Source organism: Panthera leo, chromosome E1, assembly GCF_018350215.1.
Source record: "Panthera leo isolate Ple1 chromosome E1, P.leo_Ple1_pat1.1, whole genome shotgun sequence".
Classification (NCBI taxonomy): Eukaryota; Metazoa; Chordata; class Mammalia; order Carnivora; family Felidae; genus Panthera; species Panthera leo.
Genome location: NC_056692.1, coordinates 47,905,417 through 47,927,272, shown reverse-complemented (window position 1 = coordinate 47,927,272; position 21,856 = coordinate 47,905,417). Strand labels below are relative to the sequence as shown.

At 49.5% G+C, this 21,856-nt stretch overlaps 1 long non-coding RNA gene across 1 annotated transcript; it reads left to right on the top strand.

Annotated features, from left to right (window-relative positions):
- The first annotated feature begins 302 nt into the window (after positions 1-302).
- Positions 303-1,466, top strand: LOC122207180. Its single transcript, XR_006196706.1, has 3 exons — positions 303-391; positions 753-899; positions 1,078-1,466. It is a non-coding gene; the product is annotated as an uncharacterized LOC122207180 (long non-coding RNA).
- Positions 1,467-21,856: the final 20,390 nt, after the last annotated feature.

The following is a 21,856-nucleotide window of genomic DNA, read 5'->3' as shown; positions in this document are numbered from 1 at the left end:
GGAGGCAGGGGAGACTTCTGTCCACAAAATAAGCCTCCATAAGGACCATGAGTCAACCTCGGTGCTTTCCTATTTTATTTTGAAACAATGTGAAATTTACAGAAGGTTGCAAAGCCAGAACAAAGTTTTTTTTTTCTGAACTGGAGGTTCCCAAACTTGCGTGGCAAGTGGCACCCTCGGGGTCCCAGTCATGATTTCTGGGGCTCCTAGGTCAAAGGAAATAGCTAATAGTTCCCGTTATTAGGTGGGGCTCCTGTGACCTCAATCATCACAGAGCCACATATGGCCTGCTGCATGGATGTGCCCATCTCCAACAGATAGACATTCGGGTTGATTAACAGTTGCTGTGTTAATAGAGGCTTCATAATGTTTCCGTGTTTCCCTCAAAAACGTAAGACATCCTGTGGCACCTCTAAGGGTCCACTACAGTGTTCTGGGACGCCTTGGCACAGGGTTTGGGGACCACAGCCCAAGGCCAGTGAGTTGTTGGCTTGATGCCCTTCCACCTGGAATTCTTAGTGTTATTTCCTACAAAGGTGGACATTGCCCTACACCACCCAATGCAATCCTCGCCGTTAGGAACTAACCCTGACACATCACTACCACCCACGTGAGACCGTGGAGGTCCGAATAAGAGGCCACAATGAACTAAAGGAGGGAGTGACCGGGAGGGCTAATGGGGCTCTTTGTAAAGGTGAAGGGTGAAGGGGAGCCCCCCAGGTCGAAGAGGGGCATTCTATGTCGCTGCACAGGTGTGGGGGAGCTTGGTGTATTTGCAGACGGTGAGTTCGTAGAGGCTGGAGCCCAGAGCTTGAGACTGGAGTCATAGGTGGGGGTCAGAGACTTAGCACCCTGAATTCCAGGCTTAAGACTTCGGACATCATTTTGGAGGCCCTGGGGTAAGCCAAGCCAGGCTGATTTTGACAAGGGTCTCCCAGGCCACAGCACAGGGGGTGAAGAGGAGAAGGAGGGAGGCTGTCCACTGGTCCAGGTGTAGCCCACTGGGTGGGCCTGGCAGGGACGGAGGGGTGACTCCCCGAAGAGCTGAGTCCCGCTGACTTCCCCTTCCCACCCTAGACTATGACGATGAAGTCCCCTGCTTTATCCGACCGATCGCAACGGAAGACACTGTCCACGTGTTCACTCAGTGATCTCAAAGCAGACCCGTCCAAATGCAAGTGTGAGAACCTGATGGAGGGGACATCGAGGAGGTCAGCGCTCAGGGCATGGCACGTCTCAGTTAGTTCTGGAAGCTCCGACGTCAGATGGCTCGCGTTGGTTTCCAGACTCCAACCACACTCTCCCTTCCTCACAGAACAAAAAGATATTAAGAATCACTCCACGGGTTGTCGTGGGGATTAATGAAGACACCTGTGTGAGGTTCTTAGCCAGGATCTGGCACAGAGTAAGGGCAAAATCAACGTTAGTTATTGTCATCACACTTCTTGAAAGATCTGTATCTAACACAGGAGTCACTTTCAACATAGACCAATCCAGGGACCAACAACTTGCTTAATCAGTAAATTTTGAACAAATGGGGTGTTGGTGTAGGTGAGGGCTTGGCTCTAGGAATTCAGGATGGAGATCGGAAGGGGCAAGGTGGGCTCTCAGGCTGCTGAATGGGGAGCTAAGGGGGAGGAAGCCTCCAGAAAGGCGGTTGGTGTCCAGAACCCAGCAGAGTGGTCAACAGGTGCTTTGACCCAAGGGGCTGGGCCGAGAGGCAGAGACTAAGAAGAAGCTGTGGGTGGACCAGGGGGCCCCAGACAGGTGGATTCAGAGAGGTTGGTGGATGCGTTATGGAAGGAGAAGGGAACAGCATCTAGCAAAGTCACATGTCTCCATTCGCTCCGAGCCCCGAAGACTTCTCCCGTGGATTCCTGGTGACCTCAAAGGGGCAGAGAGAGGCCTGGGGCTCAGGCTCAGGAGGTATAGCACTGGGGAGCCTGGGGAGAGGAGGAGACACCCTCCAGCTTGATCTCAGCCCAGCTCCAGGGAGTCGGCTGGTGTGCCCGAACACAGAGAGGGCGCCGTGATAGAAAGGGAAGATATTTGCACAGCACTTCTCACTCGCAATCTCTGGCACCCATTCTTTACGAGAAGAGGGGATTTCCTTTGGGAAAGCAGTCCACAGATGAATAAGCTTAGTTTCTTTTAAAAGAAGAAGCACCATCAGCCCACCAGAGTTTAAACACATTTATCTGAACAAACAGAAAATGTGTAGCAAAAAAAAAAAAAAAAAAAGCTACAACACACACACACACACACACACACACACACACACAGGCATATACACTCCAAATGCCAAGGTTCTAAAGGCAGAGCAGGTGTGTCCCATGGGAAGACACTGCAATCAGGAGGCTGATAATTAAGCTGCAAACACGTACAGAGACACTTCTTTGGCCACAGAACATTGCAGATTGCTCTCAAATCCCACTGTCTCTAGCCAAGAAAAAAAAAAAAAATCTAGAGAATCTAGCAATTACCTCCAAATGCTTTCACCACCGATGGACTCTGGGAAGGAGGAAGAGGGCAGGGAAGGGGCCAAGACAGAGGGAGAGGCAGCGGGGAGAGGGCAGCCCCGGACACCAGGGTTTGAGCCCAGGTGTCCGAGGCCGGGGGGAGAGGAGGCTGAGAATGAGGGCAAGTGCCGCAGGCTTTCCCACGTTTGGGCTCCCAACCTTGAATCTGGGAATGCACTGCCCACTTCCTACAGTCCTTCTGTCTTTGAGAATGCATTTCTCAGCAGCAGAGACCCAGCTCTACGAATCCACGCACCGTAACTTTAAAACAAGTTTCTTGCCTTAATAGAGGCACATCCGTAATTAACCGGGGGGGGGGGGGGGGGAGGGCATTTAGGAAAGCGGGTGCTCCTCACCGAGGCCCCACCGGTTGGCATGGAAACACCCATCTCACAGATGCAGGCTCTGGCATATTCTGGGGCAGAGCATGTCGACCCTGCTGTTCTGGTGCAGGCGTCTAGTCACCGCAGATCCTCTGCCTGTGGCCGGAAACCAAGCCACTGCGACTTGTAGATATTGTCCACTAACAAGTTACAAGTCAACGAATCATGGGAAAGCTAGACACTGAGGAAGTAAATATGGGTTTGAGCAGAAGAGCCTTAGCACAGTGGCTGACCCAGGGAGGGTGTGTGTGTGTGTGTGTGGCCAGGGAGGACTTCCCTGAGGAGGTGACATTTAAACCCCGCCCTGATGCATGAGTGAGAGTCTCCCGGGAAAGGTCTCAGGTGGATGTTTTCAGGCTGGGGGATCTGCATGTGAAAAAGCTGTAGAAGTAGATTTGGGAAACTGTGAGAAGCCCAAGAGAGCAAGAAGGAGGTGGACAGACATAAAGGACGGAGGCTAGGGTTGGGATGGGGATCCAGATTATGACTGTGTGCATATTATTTGGTATTTTTGGAAGGCGGAGGGAGCATTTTACAGAACTATTTTCCATGAAAACAGAAAGTCAAGTCAAAACTTCTGCCCAAGCCAGAGACCAGTTCACGAGGGCCTGCGTCTGTCCTTCTCTACCAGGTATTCTAAATTAATTCTCTTTTTTTTTTTTAAGTAGGCTCCATGCCCAAGGTGGGCTTGAACTCACGACCCTGAGAGAGTCGTATAGCTCTACTGACTGAGTCAGCCAGGCACCATCAATTATGTATTTCTGGTAGCGTGACTTTTGTGTTTACTCTGAATCATTCCCCAGAAGAGGCTGGGAAACCACTCAGCATTTGTCAGGTTCCAACCAACGCGCCAGGTGCTGGATCCGACACCTGATGTAAATGATCTCCCACCTAGTTTTCAGAATGAGCCGATGAACGTGACCCGTTTCTCCCTCCTGCATACACGGGAAGGTGTAGTCTTGGAGAATCCAAACTACTTGTCCCAAACCACCTGCCAGCACGTAAGGAGGCTGATATTTGAAATCAAGTTCACCTATCACCTTCTTAACGCCTGTCACCTTCATGGTCGCCTGCCCACCTTCACCCGAGTTCCACGGAAGGGTCACTCACTCATTGAGCCAATATATGAGCGCCTATCGAATGCCAGAGGCTGTGCTGGCCTGAGCCCTTGCCCTCGAGGAGTCTACCTTCCAGTGGACCGGGCTGGGGATAGAACAGAGCAAAAGCACCTCAGCACATACCGAACTTAGGTTCAAGCTCAATGTCAGTGATAACACAGGCTCGGGTGGAAGGAAACAGGGAGAGGTCTCTAAGGAGCTGACATTTGGCTGGAGGCTTGAGTGGTAAGGAACGTTGTGGAATCTATTAATCATAAAGGGTTGGATTAAGTTCAGAGAACGGTAGCCTCTCAGAGTGAGAAACCATGGGTTGTCCGGACCCAGAGGGAGAAAGCCCCATCTAGTGGCCAGATCCAGCAACTGAATGGATTGGGCCAGCCAGATCCCCAAAACTCAGTGACTTCAACCTTCACAGGTACAGTAGACACAATCCTTTTAAAACTCCCTTGCAAGTCAGAGACAGTGCAGTGGCTATTCGTAACCCCTAGATAAGTAAACAAATAAATAAATAACAACCCCCTAAATAAGGAAATAAAAATCTCCGAACCTCACGTGTATCTGTGTTTGTGTGCACAAGACCCCCGCCTTTTTTTTTTGGCCACATCTGGATACCACCTGTCACATTAATATTATTAACATTTTTCTCCTATAAACCAAATCACTTGTTCGCTTAAATACATGTCATTTAAAACAAGTCTCTGCCAACCTCATAGAGTAAGTGGAAATCCAATATCAGGCACCAAAGAAGTAGAAAATTATCGTCAAGGGGCGTCCGGGTGGCTCAGTTGGTTAAGCACCTGACTCTTGATCTCGGCTGGGGTCACGATCTCACCAGCTCGTGAGTTCAAGCTTCACATTGGGCTCTGCACTGACAGTTCGGATCCGGCTTGGGATTCTCTTTTTGCCTCTCTCTCTCACTCTCTCTCTCTCTCTCTCAAAATAAATAAATAAACTTAACTAAAAGGAAAAGAAAATTATCATCAAGACAAACCCGTGGAACATCAAATCACGTTGTTGACCTCTGGCTAGGTACTGCTGCTTTTTGATAGTTCTGGACACAGGAGAAGAATTCTCTTACTGGGAGATCAGATGTTACTTAAAGCCATGCCCTTGCTGCACCTAAAGTTCTGGGGTGCGTTGCCAAGGGACTCCAGAAACCCGTGGCTGTGTGTATTTGCTTGTCCAAGAATGGAATCTTCGTAACAAACACTGGAAATGTCCCCGGTGACCATAAACCCACCTCCCACCCCTGTCCAGGCTCTGAGAAGTTAATTGACCTGAGCAAGACCACACCAGGTGTGACGGGCCTGAACCAGAAGCGAGGTCTCCTGGATGGCCCTCTGGGGTGTTGTCCCTGCCCCCCAGGGGGGCAGGTGTCATCCATGAGGTACAACACAGTCCTCCATTCATACAACGGTTTCATTCATTAAAAGCTGCTCTAAGACAAATTTGAATAATGCGTATGATTCTCTCAGTACTTTCTACTACATTTGTGCGTTATCATTTAGCTAGCAGGCAAGGGGGAAATAAAGGAGAGATTATTCTCTCATGCCGTCTTCTTGCATTTTTAAAATTTCCATTTTTTAATTAGTAGGCTTTACTTGCAGAGCCATTTTAGGTTTCGACATGAATATAAATTTCAAAGTGAACTTTGCAGACATATTGTCTGTTGCAATTGTTCCTCAAAATTCACTTCACAACCTGCAGAAATAGGTATTTTTCTGCTCCCACGTGGGGACTTGGGCAGGACCGCTGAGCCCGGCTGTCCAGACAGCAGCCTGCATTTCCTGAAGCAAAAGATCTGCTTCTAGAAGTCTGGCTGGGAGTAAGAACGGGAAGGGCAGACCCAGCCTACAAGGTTCGAAAGCCGAGGCTGAGATTCCAAAGGCTGAAAGATTCCAAAGGCCGAAAGATTCCAAAGGCTGAAAGATTCCGAAGTCCACCATGGGGTTGCTTTTCTGAGCACGGGGACACCGTAAGACCATGGGGACACTGTAAGACCAAGAATGACTCCTTCCCATCTTCCCTGGGTCCTCTCTGTGGAAGACAGCGGAACTCAGCATTTGGGCAACCTGGATAACAAGATTTCCACATCTCTCCAACTCCATCTGCTGTCCTGTCCAACAAACGCCATCCTGAAAACTCAGAATGCAAAAGGACACAGCTCTGGGGCACCTGGGCGGCTCAGTCTGTTGAGCGTCCGACTTCGGCCCAGGTCATGATCTCGCGGTTCTGGGTTCAAGCCCCGCGTCAGGCTCTGTGCTGACAGCTCGGAGCCTGGAACCTGCTTCGGATTCTGTGTCTCCCTCTCTCTCTGCCCCTGTCCTGCTCGCTATCTCTCTCTCTCTGTCTCTCAAAATAAATAAATAGTTAAAAACAGAAATAAAATAGTAAAAGGACAATGGGTTTGACTTTTTGATGGGGGAGCAGAGCAGAGGAAGCCTGGGGAAAACTCACTTTTCTGCAGCTTTGGGGCCAGGGCGTCCTAGATTTGGAAGGGGCTGGCCTTGCTTGCCCAGGGTGGTTGCACGGTTAGTATGTGGCGACTGAGAGTTTAAAAAGCCACGGAAGCTGCTATGAATTCCCTGGTGCTTCGGGATAAATCTGTAGTTGACTCGTCCCCAACAGCATGGATACGATTTCAAAAACCACCAATCTGTGTACTCCCGGGACACCGCATTTACTCTGTGGGGAGAGCTGCTTTTCCACCAGGACTTTGAGACCCTGACTGACACTCTCTGTCCCGGGAGGGGTGGGGGGGGTCTGTGGTCAGGCAGTCGGGAGTCCCTGGTCTACACGACTTTGCACCAGCGCTGGAGGGCGCCTGGGAGCAGAGTTTTCAGCACTTGTTAATATTTTAGTTCGACAGAGAGCCTCTTTTCCAAACTCAGGGTTTGAGGCTCCAGAATTCCAGAATGAAGCAATTGCTTTGGATTCGTGGGAACCCAGAGAGCTTCCGTCCAGCGACCTGGGACCCAGTGTCCGTCTCCCCACCCCCACCTCTGCCCCGACGGAGCCAATCATTGAGGTGAGGGGGTCCTGCTCCCTGATGCTAGGGAGGGGTACGGACCTCCAGCCGAAAGGTGACCCAAGGCCGGGGACAGAGGAATGTTGACTTTGCCAGGACAGGTGAGAACTTTGCCTTGTAAATACTCTGACTTAAGTCTTTAGACGAATTCTGCCTTTTTGCCCTTTTATCTTACCAAAAATACCGTAACTGCTATTTTGCATAAAAACATGTCATTGTGTGCGACACGTTACCAAATATGCCACCTGTGCACGTCAAGGCTGAGGTTTACGTAAGCAAAACTGGAATTTTACGCTTCTTAGGCACGTCCAATCATTTTCAAGGGTAATTTTTTATTAAATGGTATTTTCTCCTTAGATGGTAACTTTGAGACCCGACCCGGAAGAAAGGATGACTCTGCAGAACGAGGGAGAAAAGGGAAAGCTATCTCTCATAGCACTAGGGGGTGACAGCAATGAATGATGCCGCAATTGTGAGGGCTTTCAGTGACGCCGTGAGACGCAGCTAGATGGCACTGGGAGCACCTCGTAAATATTGCTCACTTACACAGTGGGACTTAGACAAATTCCTTTTTTTAATTTTTTTTAACGTTTATTTTTGAGAGAGAGACAGAGACAGAGACAGAGAGTGAGCAGGGGAGGGGCAGAGGGAGAGGGAGACACGGAATCCGAAGCAGGCTCCAGGCTCCGAGCCGTCAGCACAGAGCCCGACGCGGGGCTCGAACCCAGAAACCACAAGATCATGACCCGAGCCGAAGTCGGACGCTTCACCGACGGAGCCACCCAGGCGCCCCTAGACAAATTCTTAATTCCTTGTGGTAGGGATTCCACTTAAACCTTCACATTCAGAATTGCTACAGACACAACAGGTTGAAGATCACCAGTAAACTAAAAACTTGAAGGGCGGAAATGAGTGCGTTTGTTATTCGTTCAACAAACACCAATTTACATCAGTGCGCGGCCACCGTGTGTCGGGCTCCCTGTTGGAGATGGGACAGCCCGCGGCACCCCTTCACCAATGCCGAGGCTCCAGAATTCAAGATGCTCGCGCCGGGCCTGGCACAATCCAGAGGGCACAGGAGAGACCCCCGCTGTCGTGTGAGTTTCATGCCTCTCCCTGGACACCGTGCGCGTTGGATGGGAACTTCTGTGCCAGGCCACAGGGCGGCAGCCTCGCCTGGTTCCCCGCAAACTCCGGTCTGGGAGCTGGAAGCCTGGTTTCTCGTCTCAGCTCTGCCCCCACCACGCCCCGCCATCCCCGCCTGCTCTGTGCCCGGACCCCCTCCCTGGGGCCGCACGCTGCTTCCCTGTCACCCCTCCCTTCACGGCTCACCTGGCCGAACTGCAGCCCTGGGGAACGGACACACTTCGCACTCGTAACCAGGAACCTCCGTGGGGGGCTTGGGGCCACCTCTGCCGGATGAGGCCCCGAGGCTGCTGTCTGCACCCACCTGGGTGACTACTCCGGGCTTTTCTCTTCTGGCCCGAGTGCCAGCCCGTCCCCACCCTCACCCTCAGGGTGGAGCTGCGTGCTGTCCCTTCCCGCCTCTCTGTCACACTTGCACCCAGACCGCTGCCCTGATGCGGCCCTTACTGAGTCACCGCAGGGCTCCACGTTTCTAGCTCCAATGTGCAACCTCCAGGACGGCATTTGGAGCCCATGTGTGTCACACGAGCGCATTAAGTCTTTCTCCTCGAGACGCATCACCGCTTGGCTGGCCTCCAGGACACCACCGTTTCCCAAGCCACTCAGTCTCCAGCTCCTTTGCTGATTCCCCCTCATCTCCAGAGCCCCAAACCCCAAAGGGTCCCAGGGCTCCGTTCTGGGATCTTTCCTCTTTGTCCTTGCTCCTTGGGAGCCCTCCCAGTCTCCTGGATTTGTAGGTCACATCCAGAGACATACCAGCACCTCAGAACAGGTGTCTGCCCCCAGGGCCTCCCTCCTGAGTCCCGGGCCCCAACTGGCCGGGGACATATCCCCCCCAGGGGAGCTGGCGGACAGAAGTCATTGAACCTTCCCTAACTGAACTTCCCCTCCCCTCCCCCCCAAGCTATTTCCCTCCAGTCTTCCCCATCTTGGTCATGTCAAGGCCATCCTTCCATCGCTCAGACCGAACCTTGGGAGTCGTCATCAGCTCCTTCTCCTCACCCTCTCCCAGTCCAATCCGCTGGCTCTAGCTTCAAAATACGTCAGACTCTACGTCCACCGATAGAAGAATGGGTGAACAAGATGTGGCCCAACCGGGCAATGGAATATCGGTCCGCCTTGAAAAGGAAGGAAATCCGACTCCTTCCTCCGCGTGGACGGACCTTGGGGACGTTATGCTAAGTTGGCTCTGCTTATTTTCGCAGAGACAGAAAGTAGAGGGGTGGTTGCCAGGTTGGGGTGGGGGCTGAGTAGCTAATCAACAGAGTTTCAACTTTGCAAGACAAAAAGACTTCTGTGACATCAGGGCTCCGTTCCTAGGTGGCCCCTAGGCACACAAGCCCAGCATCTGAGGGTGAAGGGGGTGGGGGTACACAGAGGCCAAGGGAAGGTAGGAGCCAGTCCTAAGTCTGCACCTGCACCTCTATGACCTCCTTCCTGTTATGCCTCCCAGTCATGCTAGCTCTCAACATTCCTGCCCCAGGGCCTTTGCTCCAACTGCTTCCTTCCCCTGAAACTCTCTTTCCACCAACACTTGCCTGGCACGGGCCCTCCTCTCACTTCCTCGAGTCTTTCCCTTACTGGCCCGCTGAAGATTGCAGCCCCAGCCTGGACACTTGGTATCTCCTCTCTCCGGTCTAATTTCCTCCATCTTTGCACACAGTGTGCGTTTTGCTTTCTAAGCTTCTGAATTTTGAGCTATATTCAGTATAAGCTCACAGGATGGGGGTTTGTCTAATGACGGAGGCCCAGTGCCCAGCAGGCATTAGGCACTCCAAATAATCTTCAGTGAATGAATGAATGAGCGAAATCATGGGCAACTTACCTCATGCCACGGTGCTTCTGTCAGGCAACCTAGAGCACTGCTCTGCAAGCCTTAGCCTGCTTTAGAATCACCCAGAAAGCTGATTGCACGGACTGCGGGAGCCTCGCTGCCACCAGAAGTTCTGATTCAGGAGGGCTGGGGCGGAGGTGAGATTCTGGAATTTCTAAGAAGCTGGCAGGTGTCGCTGATTACTGGTGCAGCATTTCACCACCTCTCCCGGCTGGCTGGGGTGAAGGGGGAGGGGGCAAAGGGCAGCCTGACAGGGGAGCCCTTTGGAAGGGCAATCCTGCAAGGCACTGTGGCCACCTCAGGCTCCGCAGGGCACACGCACCCGGGGCTGGAGGAGGCCCGGGGACAGGGCTGGGGTGAGAGCCCCCAGCCCCCAGCACCCCTGCCGCTGTGTCCGCTCCCACTGGCCGGATGGATGGCCCACGAGAGGGAGCCTGCGCCCTGCTGAATGCCTCTGGCTGCGCACCGGAAGCAGGAGGGGATCAACGTCCCTCCTGCTGCTGTCCCCGCAGGGGGGTGGGGGGCGGTTGGGCAGGAGGCAGCAGGGAACGTGCCCTCCGGGCACAGGCTGACATCAGGAGCCCCCCTCCTCTGGAGCGAGCAGCCCATCCTCTACCAGAGCATCACCCCCAAACCCCAACGGTTTTCACTTTAAGAAAAGTCCTGGGGCGTCTGGGTGGTTCAGACGGTGAAGCATCTATCCGACTCCTGCTCAGGCATGATCTTGAGGTTCATGAGTTGGAGACACACTCTGACAGCTCAGAGCCTGGAGCCTGCTTCGGGTTCTGTGTCTCCCTCGCTCTCTGCCCCTCCCCCACTCATGTTCTGTCTCTCTCTTTCTCAAAAATAAAGAAACATTAAAAAAAAATTTTAATGAAATAGAATAAAAAAGAATTTAGAAAAGAAAAGGAAAGGAAAGGAAAGGAAAGGAAAGGAGAAAAGAAAAGAAAAGAAAAGAAAAGAAAAGAAAAGAGCGAGAAAAAAGTCCCGCATTTATCTACAGACCCTGAGTCACCACGGGACCCCCAGACCCTGAATCTCACGTGTGTTCTCTCTCCTCCTGCTCCTCCCGTGCTGCTGCTTCTGTCCCCCCACCTCTCTCTCTCTCACACACACACACAAACACACACACTCACACACACACTGATCCCCCAAACCCCTCCCAGGTGCACACACGAAGGGCACACACACCTCGTCCCTCACGAACCCTGGCCTCTCACACACCTGACCCCTCCCCAGCAGCACACACACACAGCTCAGTCTCTCATCCCCTCACCCACAAGACCCCTCAGACCTGCCCCCCTCCAGAAAGACACACACACACGCACACATACGACCCTCAAACCCCCACCAAGTCTGCTCCTAAATTGCTCTGATGTTTTCAAGACACGCCGTATGGGGACGACTTCCTTATGCCCAGAAACCCAGCATGCTACCCACCCCTCTCCAAAGGCCTGGCTTGAGCCTTGCTTTGCCCAGCTGGGGTAGCGTCACCCCCCAACCCTCAGGCCCAACACTGGGGCCGAAGACATATTTCAGGAGCATCCTGCTGGCGAGCAAAAGCACCCACCAGGTGCCAGGATTCTACAGACTGATATGTGTGCGGAGAGAAGGCCATCTAAGGGAGAAAGGGAAGCGTGTTCCTGTGGCTGCCTTTGGCCAAGGTAACAGAGCGCAGAAAAGCCACTCCCAACTGAAGCCAGACCTTCTCTTCTCCCTCTTCTTCCACAATCGCAGAACCCTTGGTGTTCGGCCAGACACATGACTGTCTTTCCTAGCATCTCTGTGCAGCAAGGTGAAACCCACGTGACTTTGGTTCCACCCAAAAGGATATAAGCAGAGGTGATAATGTGCAACTTTCAGGAATTGTCCTTAAAAGGAGAACATGTATTTTCCTTTTCCCCTCTCCTCCTTCCTCCTAACTGGAATGTGGATGTGATGCCTGGAACTCCAGCAGCCATCTTGGACCACTATGGGAGGGGAAGCCACTTATGAAGGAACAACAGGATAGAAGGAGCCTGGGTCCCTGATGCCATGAGAGCCACAAAAGCCATCCAAGCCACTCCAGGCTGCTTGACTATGACAGAGAAATAGTCTATTTTGTTAAACTACTATTATTTTGGCTTTTTTTGTTGTTGTTTTTTTTGCAGCCAAATCTAATCCTATGATCTATCCATGGGTCTTTCTGTCTCTAGTGATATTCCCATCCAGACCCTCCTTTCTGTTCCCACCAGTGTGATCCCCTTACAGCACAGATCTAATGGCTTCCAATGGCTTTCCATCCCCCATAGGATAATGGTTGTCTACTCATGGCCTTGGTTTAGAGAAAACCAGTTTAATTCTTCCTCCCTTGCTGAGGTCCTGCTATGACATAAGAGATATTGGTGAAAATGGCAGGCCTGGGCACAGAGGCTGGGGTGAGGGCCCCTAACTGTTCAGAAGGGAGTGGAGACGTAATACAAGTCCCAGTGTGGTCAGGGAGAGAGGGGAGCCATGTGGGTGACCCAGGCAGCCTTGAACCTAACAGGTAATACTGTGCGAGAGAGAGAGCCCAGCCAATCATGGGGGAACTGGCTGAGGCCTGCATACTTGGGTTTCAAGAAATAATGATTCCTTAATTGGGATGAAACTAATAGCTTCTCAGCTTACTAAGGAAGGAAATTGCATGACTCATTCGGTCCCCATACCCTTTACGGTGGCATCTTAATGGGGTATTTGTGTGTCTGGAATGAATACTTGGAAAATTGCAGCCACAACCCCACGGGAATGAATTTTCTGTTCTAACCCCTCATTCAGGCTACGGGCTCTTGGCTTGCCTAATGAAAGGGGCGCCGTGGACCATTGGTTGTCCTTTGGTTTCTTCGTGGTTGCTGGCATAGAAAATGAACTGTGTTTCCAAGGGGCGCTTGACCAATCAGTGGAGGGCAGAGACCCAATTTTATCCGCCGTCCCAGAAGCCAGGGTAGAACCCATACATGTCTGATTACTCTGTACAAGCAAAGATGATATTGTAGAGGGAGAATAAACCTTTGTCACCAGCTTGTATCAGAGCTGCTCCTCAGGAAGGAAGAACTAACTTCGATTGGGAAAACCCTGGGATCAACCACTTTGGGATGGAAAAGGGGAGCCGCAGGGGGTGGATGGGTGGAGAGAAAGACTAAAGACAAGCAGAAGTCTGGTGGTGGGTGTGCCTGGAGGAGAGAAGGTGGAAAATCAGGTACATGAAGGTGGCAGGATGACAAAGCCCAAGTTCATGGCCATGGCCAAGGGACTGTTTAAAATAGAAAAGTCAACTTCAAACCTCTTCTTGCCATACCCTCAATACACAGTAAATGTCTAGGTCGTAGGGTGGCCCCTGTGATTGGTTGTTTGTTAAGGATTCCAGGCGAAAGGGCAGTACTCCATCCTGGGGTCGAGTCCAGGGTGGGACTACAGGAAACCCAGTGGAGTCCAGGAGCCAGAAGAAATTTGCAAGTGCCCTGGGGAGATGGGATGGAGATTCAAGCAGATCTCATACTGATTTTAAGAGTCAGGATGAGCCCAGTTGGTATCTGTGGTCAGCGGGACTTGGTAGCTCCTGGGAGAGCAGGTGCTCACAATATTTCTGTGGGAGTAGGACGAGGGGAGCAGGCTGGCATGGAACAAGATGCATACGCGTGGGATGAGCTAAGCTACCGAGACTCATCCACCCGGGGCTCTTTGGGACCTGATATCCAAGTTTGGAAAGATGCTGGAAGAGAGGCCTGGATTAGAGGTGCTTCCTATGGCTTTGGGGAAGAGGGAAGTGAACTAGGCCAGTCAAGCACCGAACTCATGACAGCAACCTGAAATCTGGGCCTAACTCTATATAAGACAGCACCTGCCATCCAACAGACTGTGACCCAAGACAGGTGCAGAGCTTGGAAAACGTTTTCCAGCGGAAATAGCCCTCTACACGATTCTCAGGCTCCCTGTTCAGCCCACAACCTGGGGTTAGCATTCAGGGTGTCTGGGGCTAATAGGACTGGAGATCCTAACCACCAGGTTAAATTTTCTTTTTCCATAAAGGAAAAGACAGTACTAGTTTTAATGTAAAACAAAGCAAACAAACAAACAAGGGCTATAGCTTCTCCAAGGCCCTCATGAACGTGACGTCTCCAGGCCCTCATTGGTGGCTCACAGGGGAGGAACAGGTGTGGGGGTCTCCCGCAGAGGAGAAATTTTGTGAGGACTCAGATGCGGAGGGGGGAGCGGCAAATTAAATACGCGAAACTTTGTGAGGATATTTACCTAAACACTGAACACTACTTACCTGGTTATGGATCCAGAGAACCGGAAAGCTGAAAAGGTGGCATCTGTCCATCCACCATTTTGAATCCCCTGTACGTATCCTTGCCAACTGCTCACTCAACCTCTGCTTGAATATCCCCAGGGACAGGACACTCACTACCACCCCCGGGAGGTACTTCCTACTCTAGAGAGCTCTGCGTTGCTAAAAGGTAAGGTACATGTACCACCTTTCCCAATTTCATTCTGCCCTTGGAGTTGGAACTCTCCAGCTCCTGGAGATGAGACGTGGGTGGGGAGTATGCATGTGTAGGGTAGAGAACCCAAAGCTTAGGAGATTCTCAGAGACCTGAACGTCGAGGTCCTAACACGCGCCAATGTCTGATGCCCCTACGGCCACTTGCCTCAGTTCGGGTTACCGTGATATGAGTATCACAGACTGGGTGGCTTGAACAATAAATACTTATTTCTTACAATTCTGGAGGCTGGGAAGTCCGAGATCAGGATGCCAACAAGGTCAGGTCCTGGTGAGAGTTCTCTCCTTGGCTTCCTCATGCAGTGGAGGGAGAGAGAGAGAGAGAGAGAGAGAGACCTCATTTCTCTTCATCCCCTTGTAAGAGCACCAATCACATCGTGCGGGCCCCACCCCATGACTTCATCCAAATCAAATCGCTTCTCAAAGCCCCCACTTCCAAATACCTTCACATAGGGGATTAAGGCTTCAATACATGAATGGGGTGTGCAGGGGGGATGCAAATGTGCAGTTCATAACATTGCTGTTTAGTGAGCAATTACTGTATGCCAGACAGTTTAGCCTATAATAATTGAGCAATTATTACACGCCAGACAATTATTACACACTAAACAGACACAGTAATTACCCCCATTTTACAGATGAGAAAATTGAGGCTGGCAAGGTCTAGCAATATGCCCACAGTTTGTCCACTTAGTAAGTGGTGGAACTGTCAGGGTCCCAAGTCCGTGCTGATGAACCACTGCACACAGTCGTCCTAGAGTAATTGATCAGTCTGCATCCCTGTGTTTCTTCTTTGCCTCACAAGAAACCCAATGTGTTCTGCCTTCACTGGCCACAAGAGAAGCAGCCCGGAACAGGGGCCTCCCTGGGCATTTCTCTTTATATTCTAAGGGTTACTGCGAGCCGTTCTCCCTGCGAGGGAGAGTCTGGGTTCGAGGCAGAGTCTGGCTTCTGGGTGGCACAGATTGTGGCCACGCTTTTGTGGTCCTGCCTCCACGAGTGGCTGCCTCAGAAGGCACAGGGCAGGGAGGTAGACGCAGGCAGCAACAGACTCAGAAGCCGCTGCTCCAAGCACCTTCCCCCCGGGAGGAGAAGCCATCGATTTCTTTTTTTAATAAATAAAAAAAACCCAAAGTAAACCAACATCTTCAGAGGCATTTTTGTGTTCTATTCTCAGAGATGTGAAGCTCTCCACCTCCCTCTCTCTCCCCTTCTTCTTCTCTCCCTTCCTCTGTGTGTGTGTGTGTGTGTGTGTGTGTGTGTGTGTGTGTCTTTGCTGTGCATCTCTCTCCCTCTCTCTCTCTCTCACACACACACACACACCTTCCTCCCCCTCCTCCCCTCCCGGCCTCCCCCTTCCTCTGAAGCTTGTTTGTGAAGCTTAGCCTAGCAAGCCTGTCTTCTGGAATGCCTGGGCTCAGTGGCAACATCAAAGAAATGTATTCTTTTCATATGCGTGTCTGCTTGTGTCTAAACCAAAAATAATGATTTTTCTCCTAAATGAATAGATCTTTGCTTTTTCCCTCCCCTCCCCTATAAAGGGGTGCCGCCAGTCCTTTGCTTGTACTGGATCAGGCTGCGCCCCATGACAACTCAGCATAGGGTTTATGCGCCCCGAACAAACCCTGATCTGCTTTCATGTGGATCTGCGTCTGAATGATTTGCTTGTGCCTTGTGGCATATCACGCCAGGGGGAATACGAGAGAGGCTGATTACGGGGTCGAGAGGAGGGGCTGAGGCTGGGGGAGTCCCATCCCTCCTCCCACAAGTATTCCCTAAACATCTGCTACGTGTGTGGCCCTCTGAGTGGGTGCAGCTGTAATCAGGTGACATGCGTGTGTCCCCCCCTGAGGTCAGACAGGGTACCCAGCACAGTGCATGCCACAGAGGAAATACTCGTCAAATAAACGGGTCTCCAGGGTTACTCTGGGGTAGATTGCACAAAGCATCGTAATACCCTGCAGCTCCGTTCATCAGAAACCGAAGCTGTCGATTTTCACCACCCCCTGGATCGTGTTCTACCTTGACCAGTGGGATACCCTGAAAGTGACATGTGGTTTCCAAGCTTCAACTTAAAGAGGCCTGGCGCCCTCCGCTCCTCCCACTTTGCTGCTCTTGGAACCCTGAGCCACCATATGAAGGAGTCCGGACTAGTCTGCAAGGTGCTGAGCAACGTGCGTCACCTGCGTCACCTCAGCCAATAGCCAGCTGGCTCCCCGAGGCAGCGGCATCCAGTAGCTGAGCGCCTGGCCAGCATCTGACCCAGACGCAGCCAAGATGGGCTGAGTCCGACCCAGCTTACCCAAGAATTGCTTAGACAAGCCTGGTCTAAACGGCCAGCTCCCAAAATTGGGGCCTGAAGAAATCATTACTGTTGTGGTTTGTTGTTTTTTTTTTTTTGTCTTTAATAATGTTTTTTCCCCCAGCTTTTCAGTTAAGGAAGCAACACATGTTTTTATAGAATACTTTGAAAATACATAGTATTACTGTTCACATTCTATATCCCTTGTTTCATGCACGTGTGGATACGCTACTTTTTAAAGTGCATCCTGGGGCGCCTGGGTGGCTCAGTCAGTTAAGTGTCCAACTTCAGCTCAGGTCATGATCTCACAGGTGGTGAGTTCGAGCCCCACGTGGGGCTCTGTGCTGACAGCTGGGAGCCTGGAGCCTGCTTCGGATTCTGTGTCTCCCTCTCTCTCTCCTCCTCCCTTCTCTCATGCTCTCTCTCTCTCTCAAAAATAAATAAACATTAAAAACATTTTTAAAAAGTAATAAAGTGCATTCTATTTTTTTTAATGAATGAATGGTGAACATTTTTTGTTCCAATAAACACTATTTTGTAATATTATTTTTTGTTAGCTCTATACCCTGCATTATTACATTGTTGCAATTTACTGAAACAGTTCCCTATGGATGGACAGTTGCATTGTTTTTCACATTTTGCTGTCTTAAATAATAGTGCGACGAACTTACAGAAATATCTTGAGATATATCTCTGATTATTTCCTCAGGACAAATTACTTTAAAATGGAAATGCTGGATTAAAAAAAAGCTCCATTTTCAAAACCTTGGATCATATTGTCACATTGCTTTACAAAAACATTTCTCGGGGCGTCCGGGTGGCTCAGTCGGTTGAACGTCCATCTCTTGATTTCGGCTCGGGTCATGATCTCATAGTTCGGGTGATAGAGCCCCATGTTGGGCTCTGGGCTGACAGTGCAGACCCTGCTTGGGATTTCTTCTCTCTCTCCCTCTCTCTCTCTGCCCCTCCCTGCTCTCTTTCTCAAATAAACATTATTTTAAAAATTATTTTAAAATAAAGCATTTCTCAAACTTTCTGGTGTCGAGGTCCATACTTTTAAAAATTAAGGATCCCAAGAGCTTTTGTTAATGTGGATTGCTTTGATCAATACTACCCATTTTAGAAATTAAAACATAGAGATTCTTAAAATAGCAGTTCATTTAAAATAACAGTATATGTATTAAATGTTAACATAAATAATATACTTAATGGAAAATAACTATTTTACAAAACAAAAAATGTCTAGCGAGAACAGTGGCATGGTCTTACATTTTTGAAAATCTCATTAACATCTGACTTAATAATAGATGATAGATTCTCATACTTGCTTCTGCATCAGTGCACTGCCATATCACAGGTCATGGGGCCTCCAGAAAAGTCAATGGTACATCAGTGGGAAAATAAGCATGAAAAAGGAGGATAAATCTAGTATTATTTTGAAAATAATAATCCAGTTTTGATCTCCTGGACGTCCTGGAAGGGCCTCAGGAAGCTCCAGAGATCCATGAAACATCACCTTTAAAGAAAGGGAAAAAAATCTTTGCTGATATGTTAAGCAAAAAGCAGGATCTCTTTGTTGCTTGAAAAAACCAATACTTTTGTTGAGATATAAATTGCATACTATAAAGTTTACCCATTTGAAGTGTATAAATCGTTATTGTTTTAAACCACTAAGTTTTAGGGTTGTTTGTTACACAGCCAAAACTGACTGATATAAATTATATATTAATATTGACAGTGAAAGAGAAACATTGCGTAATAGATGAAATAAACAGCTGCTGCACGGTCAAGAGAGCTAAATCAATAAGGGACATTATTATTGTTATTGTTACTATTTGTAACAGTCAAATCTTTATCGAGTCCCTATCAGCACTCATATTCTCTATCTCATTCAGCTTGCTCAATAACCAACGTGTGGTTTTATTAGCTCTGTTTCTGTCCCCACAGGTTTTAAGAAATTATTGTCCACCACAGTGGTGCTGGGAAGGACCCAAAAGAATTAGAAGGCACCATCTCTGCCCACAAAGAGTTGGCAAGAGGTACAAAGGTGAAACATCACCATTCATCCTTTCTTTCGTTGATTTATTTCGTAAGCATTTGTTGACCGAGACAGAGTAGGCACGGATTCTCCCATCCCCAGCCCATCTGCTCCTACCTTAACGGGTCTGTCTGGTGGATTCACATAAATGCTGAATCTCACAACACAGAGGGAGTCCAAGAAAATAAAGAAATGCAAGGTGGGGGGGCGACCGTAGGCTATTTCACATGGGAGGTAGGAGTGTTGCAATCGGGTTCTGAAAGGAGAAGTGGTATTTTGGAGGGAGGGGGGCACAGAGAAGCAAAGGTGAGGAGCATGGGTGCTGGAGAGGAGACTGAGGGTTAATGTTACGGGAGAGAGAGGTCAGGCAGCCGGGTAAGGTGGGGCTGATTGGATAATCCAGGATCTAAACATGTCAATAGAATACAGCAGAGACAGCAAATAAGAGGAATACCGGCTGTCACTTCCTTGTTCTGAATGGCAGACATTATTAATCAACCACCTCTTGCCAAGAGCCACAACTAAGCAATCAGAGTTTGCATGCGTGATGAACCCTATTTGCCATTGCTAGAATAGTCATTCTCTCTCCTGAGGACAAAAGACAAAAATATTCAGCTGGCACAGGGTAAGGTGAATCATATAGTATAAAAGAGAACCAGCTACTGAGACTTCTTGATGTTGCATCCTGGTTTCTTCACATACTAGCTGCGCAAGATATTTGCTCTCTCTGCTCCTCGGTTTTCATGTCCGTAAAACAGGATTCATAGGGCTGCTAAGAGGCTCCAATGAGATGAGACAGTCAGAGCACTTAGATCAGTGCCCAACAAACACATCACTATTTTATTCCGATGCTCATACTCTGGATTTCTTAGTCTTTCTCCGTCGTAACACTCAGCCAACTTGCAAGCAGATCAAGATGAGAAAATAAAGTTAGCAGAGGTGCGTTAAGCACGTGAATGTGACAAGCTTTGCACTGTAGAGAAGGACACACCCCATGACTCCAAGCAGCCTCTGGGAAGAAAAACCAGTACGAGCCACGCCTACCCCTAGAAGAGCGTAAAAAGGACGCACCCAGCAAAGACGTTGGGCATCTCAGCTCTACATCAACAGGCCACACATCGATGTGTCCTTTCCTCTAGGATTTTCAGAAGTTCTCATTACTCAAGCCTACTATTTGATCTGCTTGGTTAATTTGATGTCCTACGTTGGAAGAAGAACAACACTGGCAATGAACCACAGAGGGGATAGAAAAACCCAGTCTTAAGGCCACAGACGCCATGATTCCAGACTTCATAATGGAAGTCAGAGAGGATCAAGAGGCAGGAGTGCAAGCTCCCATTGTATGCAGAAGTCTTTCTCCTCCGTAAGAGAATAGCCTACAAGCCAGTAGAAAACTGGGCAAAGGTTTTGACCACGAAGTTCGCTGGAGGAATACTAATATCTCTCCAGTAAATGAAACCATTCTCATAATAGGAGAAAAACTATCTTGAGGTATCTCAAATTTTACCTAGGAGATGGGCAAAGAAAGAGAAGTTTGATTGTACAGTGTTGGAGAGTGTAAGAGGAAGCAGGTGTTCTTGTACATTGATGATGGGGAGGAAAATGGTAGAACCTTGTATAGGTCAACTTGGCAAGATCTATCAAAATTATAAGCACACTGTCCATTATCAGTAATACTAGATTTGCACATGTGCAAAATGACATATATACACAATCCTGAGGCATGTGTTTTTGTTGTTGTTGGCTAAAGATTAGAAAAAACTAATCAAGGGGTGCCTGGGTGGCCCAGTCAGTTAAATGGCTGACTTCCGCTCAGGTCATGATCTCACGGTTCGTGGGTTTGAACCCCGTGTCGAGCTCTGTGCTGACAGCTCAGAGCGGGGAGCCTGCTTCGGATTCTGTGTGCGTGTCTCTCTCTCTGCCCCTCCCACACTCATGCTCTGTCTCTCTCTGTCTCTCAAAAATAAATAAAAGTTAAAAAAGATTAAGAAAAACTAATCAATAGGGACCTGGTCAATAAGTTATGATATATCTACATAACGGAGTAATACGCAGCCATAAAAATGAATTAAGAAAGATCTTATATACAGAAATGGAATTGTCTCCAAGATATACTGATAAGTTTTTTTTTAAAAGCAAGATATACAGGGGTGCCTGGGTGGCTCAGTTGGTTAAGTGTCCAACTCTTGACTTCGGCTCAGGTCATGATCTCACTGTTCATGGGTTCGAGCCACGTGTTGGGCTCCACGCTGGCAGTGCAGAGCCTGCTTGGGATTCTCTCTCTCCCTTTCTCTCTGCCCCTCCCCCAGCTCATGCTCACTCTCTCTCTCTCTCTCTCAAAATAAATAACCATTTAAAAATAAATAAATAAATAAAGCAAGATACACCATATCACTTAGAGCATGATGTTATGTAAGTGACATGGCCAGGGTCACACAGCTTGTGTGTGGCTGAGCTGGGATTTGAACTCAGGGCTGTCAAGTTCCAAAGCCTCTGCTTTCAGCCACAGTGCTCAGCACCATGGCTCTGAGGCCCGGCTGTGCAGAAGTGAGGTTTCCAAGAGAGGGATGTATGCTCCTCTCCGGTCCTGTGTGAAACCGAATGCATTCGGCAGAAAATTAAGTAACATTGGCTGTGGCCCTCAGTGAATTGTGAAGGTCAAAACCATGGCCTCGGACATTTTCTCCAAATTGCTGATTTGAAGCAGTGAGGGCTTTCAAAACATAGCTCCCCGAGCTTTTGAAAATGACCAGGAAGGATGTGCTAACGGGTAATGAGAGTTGGATAACAGGTCTGCAGACCACCAACTGCAGAGTAGCTATTCCGTGCCTCTATTTTAAGACCTGGTCTTAGATGACCAGACCCTATTTGGGGATGAGGAATCTCTGAGTCAGACGATGCATCCATCACGGTTTTTAGGTGCAAACACCAGGATCCACTCCAGCTAGTTTCAGGGAAAGAGAAAT